The sequence below is a fragment of the Protomyctophum parallelum genome, assembly GCF_964188405.1.
Source record: "Protomyctophum parallelum genome assembly, chromosome: 22".
In the NCBI taxonomy this organism is placed as follows: domain Eukaryota; kingdom Metazoa; phylum Chordata; class Actinopteri; order Myctophiformes; family Myctophidae; genus Protomyctophum; species Protomyctophum parallelum.
The window spans coordinates 13,913,521-13,931,248 of NC_139714.1; the positions used below are offsets into that span (position 1 = coordinate 13,913,521).

The 17,728-nt window shown below is 45.0% G+C and overlaps 1 protein-coding gene across 1 annotated transcript in view; it reads left to right on the forward strand.

The window, feature by feature from the left end:
- Positions 1-17,728, forward strand: part of exoc4 (exocyst complex component 4) — a 165,092-nt gene that overhangs the window by 30,206 nt on the left and 117,158 nt on the right. The window lies entirely within an intron of this gene.

A 17,728-nucleotide genomic window follows, 5' to 3' on the forward strand; every position in this document is an offset into this window, starting at 1 on the left:
ATGTCCAAAACTTTTCACGATTCAAATTTCAAAGCGTCAAAAGTAGCAGAGCTGGCCTGGGCCGTGGCTCAGCGGTCCAGGCACCTTGGCTGGTTGCAGTACACAATGAAGGGACATTAGTCGCGCGAGCCAGTGTGCTTCCATCATACAGCCTGGCCATGGAGAGCACACGCTCTGAAACCTATCCGCGGTTAAAGTTTATGCGACACCCAGCCGTGTAAATTTGTCCTACTTAACTTAATTAAATATATTTTAAAGATATTTTAAAATGCGTGGGAAATTTAAGAGACCCCCCCGATATAGACAAACTACTGTATGCAGCCGAGTATGTGAAGAATGACGACACATTGTGTCTGGGCACAGGAGCAGCAGCATCCACTCAGAGCGGCGGTACGAATGGGCCTTTAGGGAGACGCTTTGTCTTAACCCATTCTGACCTGAGATCAGATTCATACGAGGTTTCCACTGGACACACACTGGTCTGATGAACCCATTCTGACCTGAGATCAGATTCTAAAAATGTCAGTCGTTCTTCGATTTTTAAAAAAATAGCAGACCTACAAGCTCGTATCGCGCCACGACATGATGCTAACACCAAAATGGGTTCCCGTTCAGAATGGGTTAATGAGTTCACCGTCTGTCATTGTTGTCAGTCACGGTTGGCGTTAAGGGACTTCATAAGAGGGATGGGGGGGGGGTGTTGACGAAGATGAGTGTGAAGTCCTCAACACAACATGACTCATCATGTAAAACCTGGTGTCTGCGTCCCCCAGAGCACCGCAGGAATATGCCCTTCATTTATGCGCCGTCCGTCGTGCCTGTCGGGAGTTTTTAATCCCACAGTCACCATGCAACAGACGGCAGGCACACAGAGACAGACGCACGCACGAAGACAGACGGACAGACAGACGGACCGATAGATGGCGCTGTGAGTCGCAAGAATGTGAAGCGATTTAGCAACAACAGAAGTAAGCGCGGAGGAGAGGTGGTACAGTACAGTCAACACCAGTGACTATGTGTGCATGGTGGTACAGTCAGAGAGGTGGTACAGTCAACACCAGTGACTATGTGTGCATGGTGGTACAGTCAGAGAGGTGGTACAGTCAACACCAGTGACTATGTGTGAATGCATAGAAATCTGATGGATACAAGTTCTCAGTCGTCGCCACTGATTATCCAATTATTTGGATCCCATAGAAGCCAGCATGCATCTATGGAAGCATGTTGCGAAAATAGCCGATCTACAAGCTCTCTCTGCGACGCCTTGGGAGCTTGTAGATACGCTGTTGATAGGCTATTTTTGGCTAATGTTCCCCGCAGAAAAGGGATGCTAGGTGGTTAATGTAAATGAAAAATATTTCCCACAAAGATACGGCGGCCCCCTTAGGCAGGGGTCCTGACCTGGACCCCCCTGTTGAAGACCCCTGTTCTACATGGTGATTAGCCATTAGCCAATTTTAACATAAAAGGATATGCATACAAAAAAACACGCTTCTCCAAAACAGTCATCAATAGATTATCAATATGAAATGAATGGATTGTTGCCGCGTGCCCCGGTGTTTCAGCCATGCGTGGCTGTGTGGTCACACGGTGTCTTGTGTGTGTGTATCTCACATTCTACAGTCACGGTGTGCTTTTCAGCAGAATGAGAAGAAACGGAACAGAAAAGGAGGACATGTGGAGGTGTACCTGCAGCTTACTGCTTGCCTTGTTGTCACTGAATCAAGCACACAGCCAACGGCATTGACTTTGACCTTGAGAATGTATCTTCTTTCTCTCTCAACTCTATGTCCTCTGTGTTTACCAAGGTAAATTCAAATGCACACAGACAGTTTGTAGTGTGTAGTGCCTCAGTAAACTAGGATCACAGGCAGACCAAGAACCTAGCATTTCTCTCTCTCTACCCCTCGCCCTCCTCCAGCCTCTGGCCTGCATGGCTCCACCTCTTCCTCCTCCTCCAGTCAGAGGAGAAGGCATCGCTGCCCTGCCAACTGTTGCAAACTGTGTCCGTTTGTGTACATTCCTCCAGCGCGGTGCCACTGCAGAGGTGGTGATGATGCAGCTGTCGCAGAAGCTCCTCACAGTTTGATAACAAAGCGTTGTCTATCTGCTCTCGTCTTGCTGAGCTCTCTGATTGGCCGCTATAGTGTGGGTGGGTATCGTGTGTGTGTGTGTGTGTGTGTGTGTGTGTGTGTGTGTGTGTGTGTGTGTGTGTGTGTGTGTGTGTGTGTGTGTGTGTGTGTGTGTGTGTGTGTGTGTGTGTGTGTGTGTGTGTGTGTGTGTGTGTGTGTGTGTGTGTGTGTGTGTCGCTGTCGGGTGGAAACATCATATTAGTGCAGCGGATTAGCACCAAAATCGTGCACTTTACGATAAAAGCATGAAACATAGTTAGTATTGGACTCGCAATCAGTCTCTGGATGATGGAAGGGTCACTGCAGAGTGTGAGCAACAACAGGCCATAAAGCAACAGCAAAGTGCTAGTGATACTGGACACCATCGCCATGACCGGCAGCAACTAGGGATGTTAATTGTTAATCAATTAATCGCCGTTAATAAATTAGTCAATTAAACTTAACAGTTAATAATGAATTGAAAAGTCTGTGGTTCTATCGTTGGGTGGTTTTCTGTCTGCGCGCACGTGGCCGAGGAACGCACATACAAAGATACCATTTCCTGGCCCATGGTCAAATAAAGATTTGATTCAATTATTTCTGTCAGAAAAATGTAGATTTTTATATTCGACATTGAGGGAAATTACACACACACACACACACACACACACACACACACACACACACACACACACACACACACACACACACACACACACACACACACTTAAAGCTGGACATAGGAGGGCCCTCAAAAATAAAAAATCTCCAAAATTAGAAGATGTACAAGTTGTATGCTAGCTTGTATTGTAGCTTGCTCTTTTTGAATAGCCAACAAAGGCTATAAATGGATATTAAAAGTGGTTAAAATGGTTGTGATGCTATATTAACTATTTTAGATGGACCCCCTGGAACCCAAGGAGAGTGTGTGTGTGTGTGTGTGTGTGTGTGTGTGTGTGTGTGCGCGCGCGTGCGCGTGTGTGCGTGTGTGCGCGCGGCAGCAGTACGGTAATAAGGAGGCATTAACAGCGTTCCCCCCCAGCATGCGTCCACTGCCAGCACCCCGGTTGCCGGGGGCTCCTCGCTCCCCTGCCGCTGCGATGCCACATAATGTAATCTCTTGATTAGAATAGTCATTACGTTGAAATGAGGGTTTTCTCATGCACTCACTGGTGGTGTTATCATTTCCAGTGTCGATTGTATCTCTTATATGAAAGGCCCTTGTCACCCCACTCCTCGCCCTGTGCTCTCTCTCTCTCTCTCTGATTGCATACTTTATTTGACGGAAACGGCAACAGAGTACAGTCAAACACTTGGTCTAAAATGATACAGTAGCAAAAAGCTTTGCAGTCTTGTTTCCATCCGGGTCCTACAGTATGTATTCAATTCATACTGCAGGGGGGGGCGCCAAATCAAATGTACATAGTAGAAGAAAAAAATCACACCTGTGTGAACTGAGTGGTGCAACTCCCCCCCCCCCCCCCCCTCTCTCTCATAGCAGGCAACAGTGCAGCACTCTCTCTCTCTGTTTCTGGCACAACAACGTGGTTGTGTTTACCAAAATTCAAATGCACAGAGACAGTGTGTAGTGTGACAGTGTCTTAGTGCCTCAGTAAACTAGGATCACAGGCAAACCAAAAACCTATAGCATCTCTCTCTCTCTACCCCTCGCCCTTCTCCAGCCTCTGGCCTGCATGGCTCCACCTCTTCCTCCTCCTCCAGTCAGAGGAGAAGGCATCGCTGCAAATGTATGACATTCTACAGTCACGGTGTGCTTTTCAGCAGAATGAGAAGAAACGGAACAGAAAAGGAGGACATGTGGAGGTGTACATGCAGCTTACTGCTTGCCTTGTTGTCACTGAATCAAGCACACAGCCAACGGCATTGACTTTGACCTTGAGAATGTATCTTCTTTCTCTTTCAACTCTATGTCCTCTGTGTTTACCAAGGTAAATTCAAATGCACAGAGACAGTGTGTAGTGTGACAGTGTCTTAGTGCCTCAGTAAAGGGTGCAACAGCGTGGTTGCACCACTCAAAAAAGGGCAGAAGTGATCATTTCCTCTCCCTGTTGCGTACACTGAAAGGTGCATTTTCAGTCCTGTTTTAAAAGAAGCCGGTGATTCGCAGTGATTTGGCGAGAATAACTTCATCTACAAGCTCACACGTTCACAAGTAGTACCTCGTGTGAATTCAGGTTCTCAGTCACCACAACTGATTTCTGTCATTTTAGATCCCATGGAAGTGTGATGCGCTGCAAAAATAGCCTCTCTACATGCTCTCATTGCGTCACAGACGCATTGAGAACATGTAGATAGGCTGTTTTCTGTTAATATGTTATGATTAGAGCGTTTGAAGCAATGCTGTATGTTCAGAAACACCATCGGGGGCACGTCTTCCATCGGGCGCACGGTGACGCAGTCGGTAGCGCTGTCGCCTCACAACTAGAAGGTCCTGGGTTAGAAAAAGAAAAAAAGCCTCCGTCCATCTGTTTGGGGTGCTCCTTTTGCACTGTTTCACCAATCAGACATTAGGACTTGATTGATTGATTGATTGATTCGCTTTAATCCATGAGAAGAAATTCTACGAGATTGTGCGAGTTTGTGGTTTTTTCCTCTCCGTCCGCCTGGAGAGGCAGCAGAACCCACGATGACCTTTCCACCTGACATGCCAGGAGACAAACAACCGTGGTTGACAGAAACACGGAGGGTTCTGTTGTTCGGGCCAAGGCACAGAAATGAACATGAGCTCTTTTTAAAAAGAACTGTGTAGTTGTAATCCCTGTTCTTTTGGCAGCGCTGCAGCCGTTTCCCATGTGGCCAGCTATCGATTTCAAGCTATAAAACACCGGAGGAAATAATCAGCGTTATCGGTGGTGTTGAACGGGGGAGTTATAACACTACTTTATTTGTAAATTAGTTGCTTCGTTGTTTGTTGTTAAGCGGGTTTCTGTGGAGTGTGTGCTTTATTGGAATTGATTGACCACTGAACCTCGTGAACCTCTGAACATTCGGCCAACGTTGCCGTTCTACAAGCTCACAACACGCTGGGTTGTGAGCTTGTAGATCTAGTGTAGATATTAAGTGGTGGTCTTCAACAGGGGGTCCGGGACGCCTAAGGGGTCTTCAGATTTACTGCAAGGGGGACTGCCAAATCTTCTGTGTGATGGGAACGTTTTTACATTAACCACCTATTCTGAGGGGAGCATTAGCCAAAAATGGCCGATTTACAAGCGCACTTCCGGCATCACACTTTATGTGATGTAAAATGAAAAACATGTCAGTTGCACAACATCACAGTGACTGTAGCTATCAAACAAAATATTATATATATAACAACTGTTAGCTTCTCTGTACATGAATTCAGATAATTATCTCTATATAATGATCAAAAAAAGGACCAATATACTCTCAGGTAATTGGGGACAATAGTTCAAACCAAATCACTGTTGTGAAAGACCTTGCAACGTGTCCGGCAACTGTGACGGCCCATCGGGACACTGCTAATTGACCTATATTTGGCACAGCTTGTCACTATAGCGCTATCAGCTTCCATCCAGCTCTTTCACCTTGCCGGCCGCCGGGGTTTCAGGCGTTGTGAGTCGGTTAATTAGAAGCCGCATTTGCACATTCTGCAGTGATCCTTTCACCGAGGTGATGGCTCGCCAACGTCTGTTGTCCGGCTACCGGTTCGTGACCAGAGTGCAGATCGCACTTTTTAATGAGAGTCTTCTCTTCCAGGAAGCGTCGTTGTGGGGCGGAAAACCCCTTATCTCCATATTTAAATATTTTTGTGTTTTTGCCTGAAAAGTAACAGTTTTGGACATATGAGGTTTCCACCTGACAGAGTCCATATAGGCCTAGATGATGACTAGTCTTCTGAAAAGAACTGACTATAAAGCGACAACCCGTGGATTGTCGCTTGATCATGAATGAGACATTATTTTGTATATATTAATACATTATGACTAGTACTGTACATCTTGTTGGACGTGGTCTTCCAATGAGACATTTAATGCACATTAGAAGCACTTTATTGTAGTTTTGGACATACAGTACATCATATGAAACGGACATCACAATTGACTTATGGATCGTAGCTTTTAATACTGTGGCAAGAGATTCAAGATGGGCAGCTGTGTGTGTGTTTTTTTTTTTTTTTTTACAAAAAAACAAAACTCTAGGGATTAAATTAAGTCTTCCACCCAGTTGGCGAATAAAAAAGTAAAAGGTTTTTTTTCTACACAGTGAAATCCAATGTAAAACAATGACCTACAATGAGTATTAGCGATTACATATTATAAATCTAAATTATATAATCAATTCAAACGGTACTGCGTTGAGAGCTTGTAGATCGCCCAATTCCGGTATTTCTGTGCTCCACCAGTATCAAGTATTATACTATGAAGTATAACGTAGCAGGACTTACATGTTTACTCTGACTAATTGATCTAGTCGATTACACACAGTGACAATTATCACCCTCCTCCCCGCCCGGCTTCCCTCCCCCGAACCCGGGCCAATTGTGTTTGTACAGACACTCGACAAAGGCAGATAATACCAGGGTTAATTCGAACCCACAACCTCTGCGGTGATGGGCAGGGACTTTACAGCTGCGCCATCCGAGCGCCCATTGATGTATTGATGTATAGGTTTTAAAACAATCGAGAACACCCTTCTTGGATTATTCGATTAATCAAAAAAGGATCGATGGAATAACCACCAATAACAACATAGGAATGGGTTTTTTTAAGAAGCGAAGACGCATGTTACAAGGTGTTGTACAAGAAATAAAATAAAACAAGAACATCACATAGTGCAACATAGAGCAGCAAAAACAATCCTTATACATTCACAGTACATAGAAATAAACTATGTTTACGAAACAAATGGGTTTCTAGCAGCTTTTTAAAGGCATCGACTGACTTTTTAGGGACAGTGGTAAGTCATTCCAACATAGTTTATAGTTGCCGTCATAATGTTTGTTTACTAAGTTGGAGATGACATCTTCCTTGCTCGTTGTGCTTTATTTTGGTGATGTCGATGATCATTATTCCTGCTCCTCGCCCTCTCTGCAGACACATAACTTATGGCCAGGAATATTTAAATATGCAAGGGAGCTCAAATTAAATATGCAGGCCCTCCTCTGGGCCTGTCAGAGCAGTGAGAGAGAGTTGAATGGTAGTGCCCTGGAGCCTGGAGAAGACAAACGCTGCTCTTTTAATTGGAATATGAAGCACGGACATCAGAACGTTGCTGTACTCCTCACACAATGTTTTAATCCACGCCTCTCGTTTATTCCTCTGTCATATTAATTTACATATCGACCCCCTGCCTCTGGCATTATCCTTTATGCTTTGCTATGTACTTGTGCAATGCCAATAACAATCTAGGAATCGGGGACACAATCATTTATGAATATTGATGTTACGAGGTTGGCAGGGCACCGCGCCAGGCACCACCGATAATGGCAAGCAAACTGACTCTGTGGGAGCCAACCCAGGGCAAAGCCAGGAAAGGCAAGAAGAGCAGCACCTATGCAGATGCACTGTGGCGCGCCACACAACAGCTTAGCTAGCGGGCGGCAGTGGCTCAGGCCAGGGGTAGAGTGGCCGGAAGAGTGGCCGGATGGGAACCGTGAGGTTCCCAGGTCGATCCTGGGCTCCCCCAGAGTTAAGGCCTATTCATAGTCTGCATTTTCGGTGGTGAGGTGACCACCGCTCCGGTGGTGAGCTGACCACCGGAGCTGAAATAACGTTGAGCGGTGGTGAGCAAAAACAGAGAGAAGGGCTGGAGTGGTGGCGGTGGTTTTCTCTTCACAGCGGCTTGTGACGTCATGTTGTAAAACGCTTTGGATAAAATCGCTATATAATTTCACCATTTAACCCATTGACGCCTGGTGCAACGTATACGTTGTTCTACCCTTGATGCCGGCGCGCTCTCTGTGTCCTATCAGCTATTGCTATACATGTAGCAACATAACTATTTAAAAAAAAAATCATCAGAATTTGAAGGTTTTCAGAAACCTTAGGTCAGGCCCTAGAAGGCGTTCCCAGATTCGGCCTCAATGGGTTAACAACTTAACACTGCTGAGCTCAAGACCCTGATGCTAGAGGAGAGTGTGGAGGCCAGCGATTCAGGAGTCCTGAGTTGGTGTTGAGTCAGACCACGCTCTCTCATCTCAATCACATAGATCGATAGATAAAATATTGTTGCCAATGCCAGTGAGCCATTACTATTTAACCTGGGCAGAACTGTAAGTAACTAAGTACATTTTATTTATGAAGTACCTTTCGAAGCAAAGCTACAAGGTGCTGAACAATTGACACCGTAAAAACAAATGGAAGCACAGAAAAAACAGAACAAATACAGTTGTGACAATATAAATGAGCAGAACAAAAACAAAACAAGGCAGAACAAAGACATAGGGCTATAAAATGGCTCAGGTCAAAAGGTACAAGGGAGAAATATTCACGGAATAAATTAATCTTTAGGAGTCTCTTAAAACAGTCAACTGATTCAGCATTTTTCACTGCCAAAGGCAAGGCATTCCATAGGGTAGGAGCTACCACAGCGAAAGACTCAACTTGGACGCAGGTATTTCTAGCAGACATTTGCTGGAGGACCTGAGAGCTCTGATATTGGTTTTAGGAGGCAGTAGGTCGATGATATACAGCGGGGTCAGCCCATGTAGAGCTTTAAAAGTAATTAAAAGTATTTTAAAATCAATTCTGGCTTTAATAGGGAGCCAGTGTAGTGCCGCACTACACTGGCTCCCTATTAAAGCCAGAATTGAGCAAACGTCTTTAAATAAATACTTTTTGAAAAGTCTATGAGGAAAATGAACGGGGAATTATTTTCCGGGTCTCTCAAGGGGGTGGGACTGCAACACTCTATGGCATAGAGATGTCACTCAGCATGTTTCTGTGGGGGGAAAAAGAAATATCAGCCAATGGATTAATGGAAAACAAACCGATTTCTACAAAGCCAATACGAAGTTGTTCTCTGGACTCCTTTCAAGGAAAGAAGGATAAATGAATTAACTGTGTACTTCAATGTACTCACCGGCAAATCCTTCAACGGTTTCTATTCAGTGTGCTGAACAATTCTGTCTTAACGGTTCCTTTTAACGATTCCTATGGGAGGTTCCAAATGGACCCCTACACGTCTAACTCTTGAGAGTGTTACGGGTACAGTTGCTTCCATTTGTACACTCTTGAGTTATGGTTGGTCCTTTCCTTGGCATTCTAAAGTTTATGAACCACCCGTATTATTATTGTACTAGAATCTCGCGCGCATGAATTTGTGTGCTCACGCTCGGAACTGTGCACAAAGCTGCGATGAAATTTGCATTGTGCTTTTCTCTGCATTGTGTGTGTTAAATTCTCTCAAATGTAATGATAGATAGCAGTGTCCACATACTCTGACGAATACAAGAACGCTCTCCCCCAAAAAAAGGCTCCTCAATGTTGGATCTGGTTCCATATTCAAACCTAGCACCCAATGGAGAGAATGGAACATATGGACACTTGCTGCGTATTACACACACACACACACACACACACACACACACACACACACACACACACACACACACACACACACACACACACACACACTTCCAGCACAGTGACTCATCAGAACATCTCGTTACTTTGCAAGTGGCAGCACTATGAAGCGTGTTCCCTTGGTACATGAATCCAACCACACCCAGCCCACTGGGCTGATTTAGCTTTGGGACCAGACCCAGAGAGGATGGTGGTGCTCGCTTCAACAGAATTAGATTGAACAGTTGTGCTGGAAATAATTGCCTTTGTCAGGGGAGCCCTTGAGGAAGACATGTGACAGTCCTGCACGTGTATGCACGCACAGTCGCACACACATACACGCACGTACGCACATTAAATTGCACTAGAAGTCCACACTCTGGCAATCTCTCACTTTCACTCGCGACTAGACACGTGTCCTTGCTCACACACAAACACATGCATGAATGCACAGGACAACACACACACGTACACACGCACACTGTGCACCGAGTCGATATGATGTCGTCGGCTCAGTCTTTTTATCCGGTGTGAAGTGTGTTGCTCTTTACGGCCGGCTTGTTTCACCATCAGTCTGTGGTTCAGACGTCCACCAGTATTGATCTGTAGACCTGCTGTGTGTGTCCTGAGGACCACTGCACCACAATACAACACATATTAATGTATTATTATTACTAGCCCTTACCCGTTGTGAGATATCCCCCCCCCTCTTGTGGCCATGGGGGGTACTGCGCCCGGGTGCGTTTGTAATTGACTAATAAATAAATTAATAATCATTAATGTGTGAAATCGAAAAAAGGGCTTCGTTACGCCCTCCATATTCATATGGTCAATGCCTGTGTGAAAAGTGGGAGTGATTGGTGCAGGCAGTAAAATACAAAGAGAGAGAGAGAGAGAGAGAGAGAGAGAGAGAGAGAGAGAGAGAGAGAGAGAGAGAGAGAGAGAGAGAGAGAGAGAGAGAGAGAGAGAGAGAGAGAGAGAGAGAGAGAGAGAGAGAGAGAGAGAGAGAGAGAGAGAGAGAGAGAGAGAGAGAGAGAGAGAGAGAGAGAGACTGAGACTGTAGTAAGGTTGAAATCTCTTTTTTGCAAGTAGAAATATATCCGGGTCTTGCAGGGTTAAGCACAGAGAAGCGGGACATTTCACAGCTGGAAGAAACTGCAGTCACTCAATGCTAATAGTATTTGTAGTAGATAACAGTAGCACAGTTTGAAATTTGCACCCTATGGCTATAAAAAAATACTCAAGTCTGTGTGTTTGACTAGGATTTGACTGAATTCCTGTAATGGACATAATCCTTGTGGAGAGGGGGAAGGGGGGTGCTGCGTGGAGGTGTGAGGTAACATTTGACAATTTGGCCAATTTGGTATTAAAAAGGTCTTAAATTGTCAGTTTAGAAATGTGCAGATTGTATACTGTACCCTGTATACACTTATACTGTATGTTGGTTTGTTTACGGTTTAGTCAGAAAACAATGTTGCATATTAATCCGGGGACCCACCAAAATCATTTGGGGACCCCCAGTTTTAGGACTATTGGTATAGATAGACGCTGTTTGGTGTCAGCCAGCCAGCCAGCCAGACATGTCAGCCGTATTGTCTTGATGCTGTGTAACAGTGACATTTCCATGCGGTCACTGCTCGGTCAGTGTGTGTTCGCTGTGTGTTCACTGACCAAGGCCTGTTTGTCATGGGTCACTGGAGCCCCTCGGTCATGATGCTACAACACCAGTCACGGAGGTGGGTTTTATTATAGAGTACCGAAGTCCGAAGTCCAAATGTCAGTCACCCCTGCAAAACAATGTAGAACAATATAGAATGACCAGTCGAGTGCTCCAGATTTTTTGAGGGTAGTCTCTCCTGAAGTGTGTGTGTGTGTCAAAACAAACCCCAGATTCCACAGTGCATATTAATGCAACATGATCAATGTTCTAGAACGTGTTTTTGCAGCAGGATGCTTCATGGAGTGCATTTCATCGCTAATGTTGTGCCTCAAAGGTAAATAAGTGCTGCCAGTCGCAGAGCCGCTGCCTAAGTAATATCCGTCGCACGCCAGACTCGCTCTGTCAGGGCGAAAAGAAGAAAACGGTTGGAGGACAGTTGGTGGCCAATAACGCTGCCTCATTTAAAAAAAGAGAGAGCTGGCAGAGATGCTGCCTTGTTATTATCACAGCCAAACCAATCACAGTGTCCTGCCAACTATAAATGGAGCTTTTTTTTGCCTGCTTACAAGAGCCAAGAAAACGACGGCGCTCCGCTAAATAAAGCGGGCTAAATATTTAGTAATGCTACATTCTGCTCGGCCAGTTAAATGTCACACTTAAAGTGGACGCTCTGACATGACCACAACCCTTCCTCTTATGTGTAATTTAGCAATGAATGCAACACAGCAGCAATTATGGGAATATGTTTTATGGCTACGCGTCGTCGTTGTGCCAGAGAGGAACTGTCCATGTTCTCAGGTACTGTACAGTGTCCTGTTGTAAACCAGTGGTTCTGAAACGCTTTCATTGCCAAGGACCCTCAAACTGATCATGTACTGGATTTGGCTGCGGATGCGACACATTTAAAATATAAAAGTTATTTTGAATACTTTTCGTTCGATTAAATATTTATAAAACACCACAAACAGACTTGACCGCTTTGAAACTGGTGTCACTAATGTAGCCTCGGCCGGGAGGCGAACCCGGGTTCCCCATTCCAATGGCACGTACGTTAACCAGTCGACTAAAGAGTCATGACCCGATAGCCAAGTAGCAACGCAGCACCGTATAGCCTACAGTCGTCCCCCCCAACTGGAAGCGCGTCCACGCGCGCCAGCCAGGAGCCAGGCTCGACTGACTGGGGGGACCTCCGCCCCAGGGAGGGAGACTGTTTGGGCTGTCGACTACCCAGGTTAAGGTCTTTGCCGTTCCAGGAACATACTTGTAGAGGTAACCCAAACACACTGCTGCCACCAATGTAGCCTCGGCCGGGAGGTGAACCCGGGTTCCCCATTCCAATGGCACGTACGTTAACCAGTCGACTAAAGAGTCATGACTCGATAGCCAAGTAGCAACGCAGCACCGTATAGCCTACACTAATACTATTTTGGGGAATGTCATTATAGCCAAACACTAAAACGGCACAGGTTCGATTTCAGACCAGGCCAACAATGTGTTTAAGTGTCCCTGAGCAAGACGCTTAAACCCTTAACCCAGGGGTCTTAAACAGGGCGGGGGGACGCCAACTCTTTCTGTGATAGAATATGAATTATACAATTTTGCTTTAACCACTTGAACCCTTGCATCCCTAGCCAAAAATGTCAGGTATTTTTGGCAAAGTGGTTTGGTGTAGTGATCCGACACTATAGGCCTATGTAACTGTAGGCCATTATGTTTGGAAATTATTGCAGTTTAGCGGACATCTGGTCCGAAATGAAAGTGGCCAACATCAAGTCTGAATGCATTTAACAGTGTAGTCCAACGACCCCACGACATATGTTACAGCATCATATTTTGGAACGAAAGTGATTTGAGCATAACCGAATAGTAAAAATGAAATATAGACTAATAGGCTCATCGTAAAAATATCACATTTGGTACGCTTACAGCTGCGTGCGTAACTAATGATGCATGATTGCGTCATTAGTTTATTGGAACGCATTTTCTTCTGGATTAATGAGCAATCAAAGCCTACCGCACGAAAACATGCACTTCAGAATAATCCTTTTATAATGTTCATTGGCGCAGCTGGCCTGCAATGAATCAAAAATATAGCCTACTTAAAGGTCATGGTGACCTAAATTTAAGTGGCGGTCAGTGCTGTCCAGCTTTGGGGACAGTTGATCAAAGCTTTTATGCACATCTTGTATAATCATAGATTTTCAATTCTAGGCATAGCATTCTATGGAATAGGAGGACAATATCGACTCTGTCATGTGTCCAGAACTGTTATTTTTCAGAATTCAAATTAAAAAACGTTAAAAGTAGCAGATTGACAAGCTCTAAAAGTGGCGCTTCACGCAGTGTTTCGCACTTGTCTCTGGACTCTAATTTGAGAACCACGTTTGTACTAGATTGTTTTTGAGTGGTGCAACCACTCCAAGGAACAGCAATGTCCGTGTTCACCTACCCACCTATGTGACGTTAATGAGCACCAGTATATGACTGTGAGTACCAGTAGGGGCGCTGTTGTGCCAGAAACACACGGTGTGATTTTTAAATTACACAATATAAATCCTAACCATTTTCTGAAAATATGTTGCTATATCAGTAGTTCGCAAACTTTTTCATGTCAAGGACACCAATATTCTTTGTACCAGGGAATTCCAGAAGCAAAGATTTGAAATAAAGTTTGCTTTAAAATATATACAGTATATATTCAAATTTGCCCAATTTTTAATTTTATTTTGAATAGCCAAAGTTTAAAATAATGGTTAAAGCAGTTAAAAAAATGTGTGTCTACTTTTAACTACTAAGTATTAACTACTTTTTAACCACATTTAACCACTGTGTCTAGAATGACAGCTTTTAATGGCTGCACAATCAAGCTTATACAGTAGGTCTTTGGCTATTGATAGGCTATTTGTTGTTCCATGAAGTCCATAGCTGCTCACTTTTCTATATGTTTCCTCTTTAATTCCTTAGTTCGTATGTTCGTTCCTTCCTGCCTTCCTTCTGTCCTTCCACCCACCCATGTGCTAGAGGTCCAGTTAATTGCCTCCAGAGTCCGCTGTCTCTGGACTCTGGGGCTAATGCAGTGTAAGTAGAGGTATAGGCCTCTTCTTCATCAGCCTCACATGGCCATGCTCAGTGTCCCTGAGCAACAGCTAGCTAGTTAGGCAGTTAGCGGGTGTGTTACACCTTATCATTAGTAATTAATACACCCACTAGGATTAGCTGCAGTGCACTAGCACCGAGCCAAACAACCAGCACTGTTGCCAAGTCCGCTTACAGTCAACTTTGGGCTTGATTTGATTAATTGGGTGATTGAATACTTTATTGACATGATTTTTTATGTAATTTCCTACAAGCTCACAACGTGGCACATTGTGAGCATGTAGATCCTCTATTTTAAAATAGTCGATGTTCTGTATTTAGCTGTGGGCCCCATGTGTGAGTCATCATGTGATCTGGCCGATCTGCAGTGTGCGACACAGGCACGCACCCAGTATAATTCTGCTTCAGAAGTATTGTAAAACCAACAACGTGTGTGTGTGTGTGTGTGTGTGTGTGTGTGTGTGTGTGTGTGTGTGTGTGTGTGTGTGTGAGGGCCCGAGGAGTGTATAATGTAACACTGAGGTAGCTTTGCATACTTAGTCTTGCACAACCGTGTGTGTGTGTGTGTGTGTGTGTGTGTGTGTGTGTGTGTGTCTGCATGTTAGTATGATCACACGTCAGCTTGCAGCCACGCTAGCGCATGTTAGGGCTTTCACTTATAATATTTGTACAGTTAAAAACTGTACATTTGGTGACTATAATCTAGCATTCTAGCTGATCTTGAGGCCTATCAACTAGTACCAATGAGGTCAACTAGTGGATTTACTAGTCAACTAGTTGAATAGTCGACTAGTTGCTTAACCCATTTAGGCCTGACCTCAAAATTAAAAAGTTTTCAGAAATAAATATTTTCACGATTTTTCAAAAATAGCAGACCGACAAGCTCGTAGCGCGCTATGAGCTTGTAGATCGCTAAATTATAACATAATGTTATTAGCCCATGGTGACTGTTTCCCCCCGCTTTGCTGCTCTACTGCGATGCGGCTTCTCTCTCTCTCTCTCTCTCTCTCTCTCTCTCCTCTCTCCTCTCTCCTCTCTCTCTCTCCGGCGTTAATTACATCATTACGGGCGGGATGGATGTCCATCTGCTCGGCCATTACCTCGGAGCCGCGCTGGGCCCGACCCGCTGCCCGTCAGAATTAGAAGCGCTGGGCCCGACCCGCTGCGGCTCAGAATTAGAAGCGTGGCCGCCCTAAATGGCCCTGCCTGGTGGTAACATGATAAAGCTGTTCTAAATGAGAGGCTAATTTAGAACACGTCCTCTCTGTCGGCTGGAAACCTCATATGTCCAAAAAAAACTGTTACCTTTCAGATCGACAAGTTCAGCACTGGCTCCACACTCCAGGCAGTGGCGACGGGCGGTAAAGGGTTAAATCAGCATCTCTGCATGCAGTCCACAGCGGTAGTGTCCCAATATATATCACCAATTTTAAGCAGCTTTAATGTCATAGTAATGCAATAGTGTTTCATATTGCTTGATTGCTTCATTGTTACAAAAAGTACATTCAACAAGCGTCAAAGCTTGACAGTAAGCCAAGGGTTGCTTTCAGGTAAACCTCGGCAGTTAGAGTAAACAACGGGTGAAACGGGATGATTCCTCCTCCATCGTTGCAGTCCAATGTGTCCACTGTCCAGTCCACTCGTCTCGGTCGGACAGACAGACAGACAGACAGACAGACAGACAGACAGACAGACAGACAGACACTTTTTTATCTGTGAAGCCGCGGTCTCCGCCTACTTCTTCTCCAGCTGTTAAACACAGCAGTATAACAACTGGAATTACTCCCTTTTTTAACAGGAGATTTTAAGACGTTTCTAACTCATGTCGTCATGTCAACGTCGCAACACACGACACACGACATCACATAATCAAATGAAATGGTGTGGTTTAAAGAACGGAACTTTATTCCTACAAAATCACTGCCGACCGGAAGCGTTTCGGCGGCCCAAACTGAACGCGGAAGTGTTGGCTGCATATAGCCCATTGACTTTGTCTCAAATCACGGGCAAAGTCTCGTCTCGCGATACTTCAGGGTCCTACTACTAGTATACAGGACATCTGCTATTTCTTTTTGTTTTCCATTCTTTGAGCAATCTGAATATTAACACATTTTCTTATAACTCTTCTCCTCTGGGGATCCCTGGAAAAAAACCCTCTTCAGATAGGGGGGGGGGGTCCGCGGTTAGACAGACATGGAGACACTGAGGGAATATAGGACAGTCAGTGACATGAAGTAGAGCAGGGCTATTCAACTGGCGGCCCGCGGGCCAAATGCGGCCCGCGGAGCGCCCCCTAGTGGCCCTTGGACTAATATATATATATATATATATATATATAAGAGAGAAAGTTACAGGTATGATGTGCGCGATATATAAAGTGCTAGATTATCATAATGACAGTAATCAGCCATAGTTGTTTCTAGGGGTGGGGGGCGAGGGGGAAGCCCCACCCCATGGGGCCCGCGACCCGCAATTTTATTTGCGCGTGCATGAGACTGGACCATGGTCTTATTCAAAACTTATTTATTATTTGTGGACCTTCAGCATTTCTAGTTGAGGACCCCTGGCCTACATAAATATTTGTGTTTGAACACAAAATGCATTTGTAGAATCCAAAAAATCCGCGCTTCGCGCGCACGCTTGCGGCCCTCCACACACAATCATTCTACAGTTGTGGCCCCCGACCTAATCTAGTTGAATACCCCTGAAGTAGAGGGAAGACTATGACAAATGAGTTTGAAATAACGCGAGGGAAGAGAGCAGAGAGATAGAATGATAGAGGAGATGAAGATCACTTTGAGTCGTAACGTATGTGTCTGGTCCCTGCTCCCTGGCTATTGTTAGAAGTGGATAAGATTTTTATGAAGTGTGATATGAACGTGATGGATTCCATCGTTCATCATGCAGACGGATCAGGGAAATGGTTTTATGATTGGTCGTCAAAATCACCCAGTTATGTCTCCTGCTCTTTGTCCGAGTCTGAACTTTTTTACTTTTATTGTTATTTCAGGTGTATGAGTACAGTACAGAAGGGGGACCCCCTGTGGACCCCCACATGGTAACTCTGTCTTTTCTCAACCGTTTCGGACTCGGGGCGGCTCGCAGGAACCGGCCTGGCCCCCTGGGGGTCTGGGTGTTTCGGGGACCCCCACACGGAGTTGCACCACTTACTTCACATGGGTGTGATTTTTTTCTCCCTCGTTTGGTTTTGCAGATCAAGGGTTGCCAAACCTTTTCCGCTGTGACTCCCCAAAATGAGTCCTATTTGAACTGGGGACCCTGACAAGCACTTGCAATTGTAGCAGTTGAGGCATTAC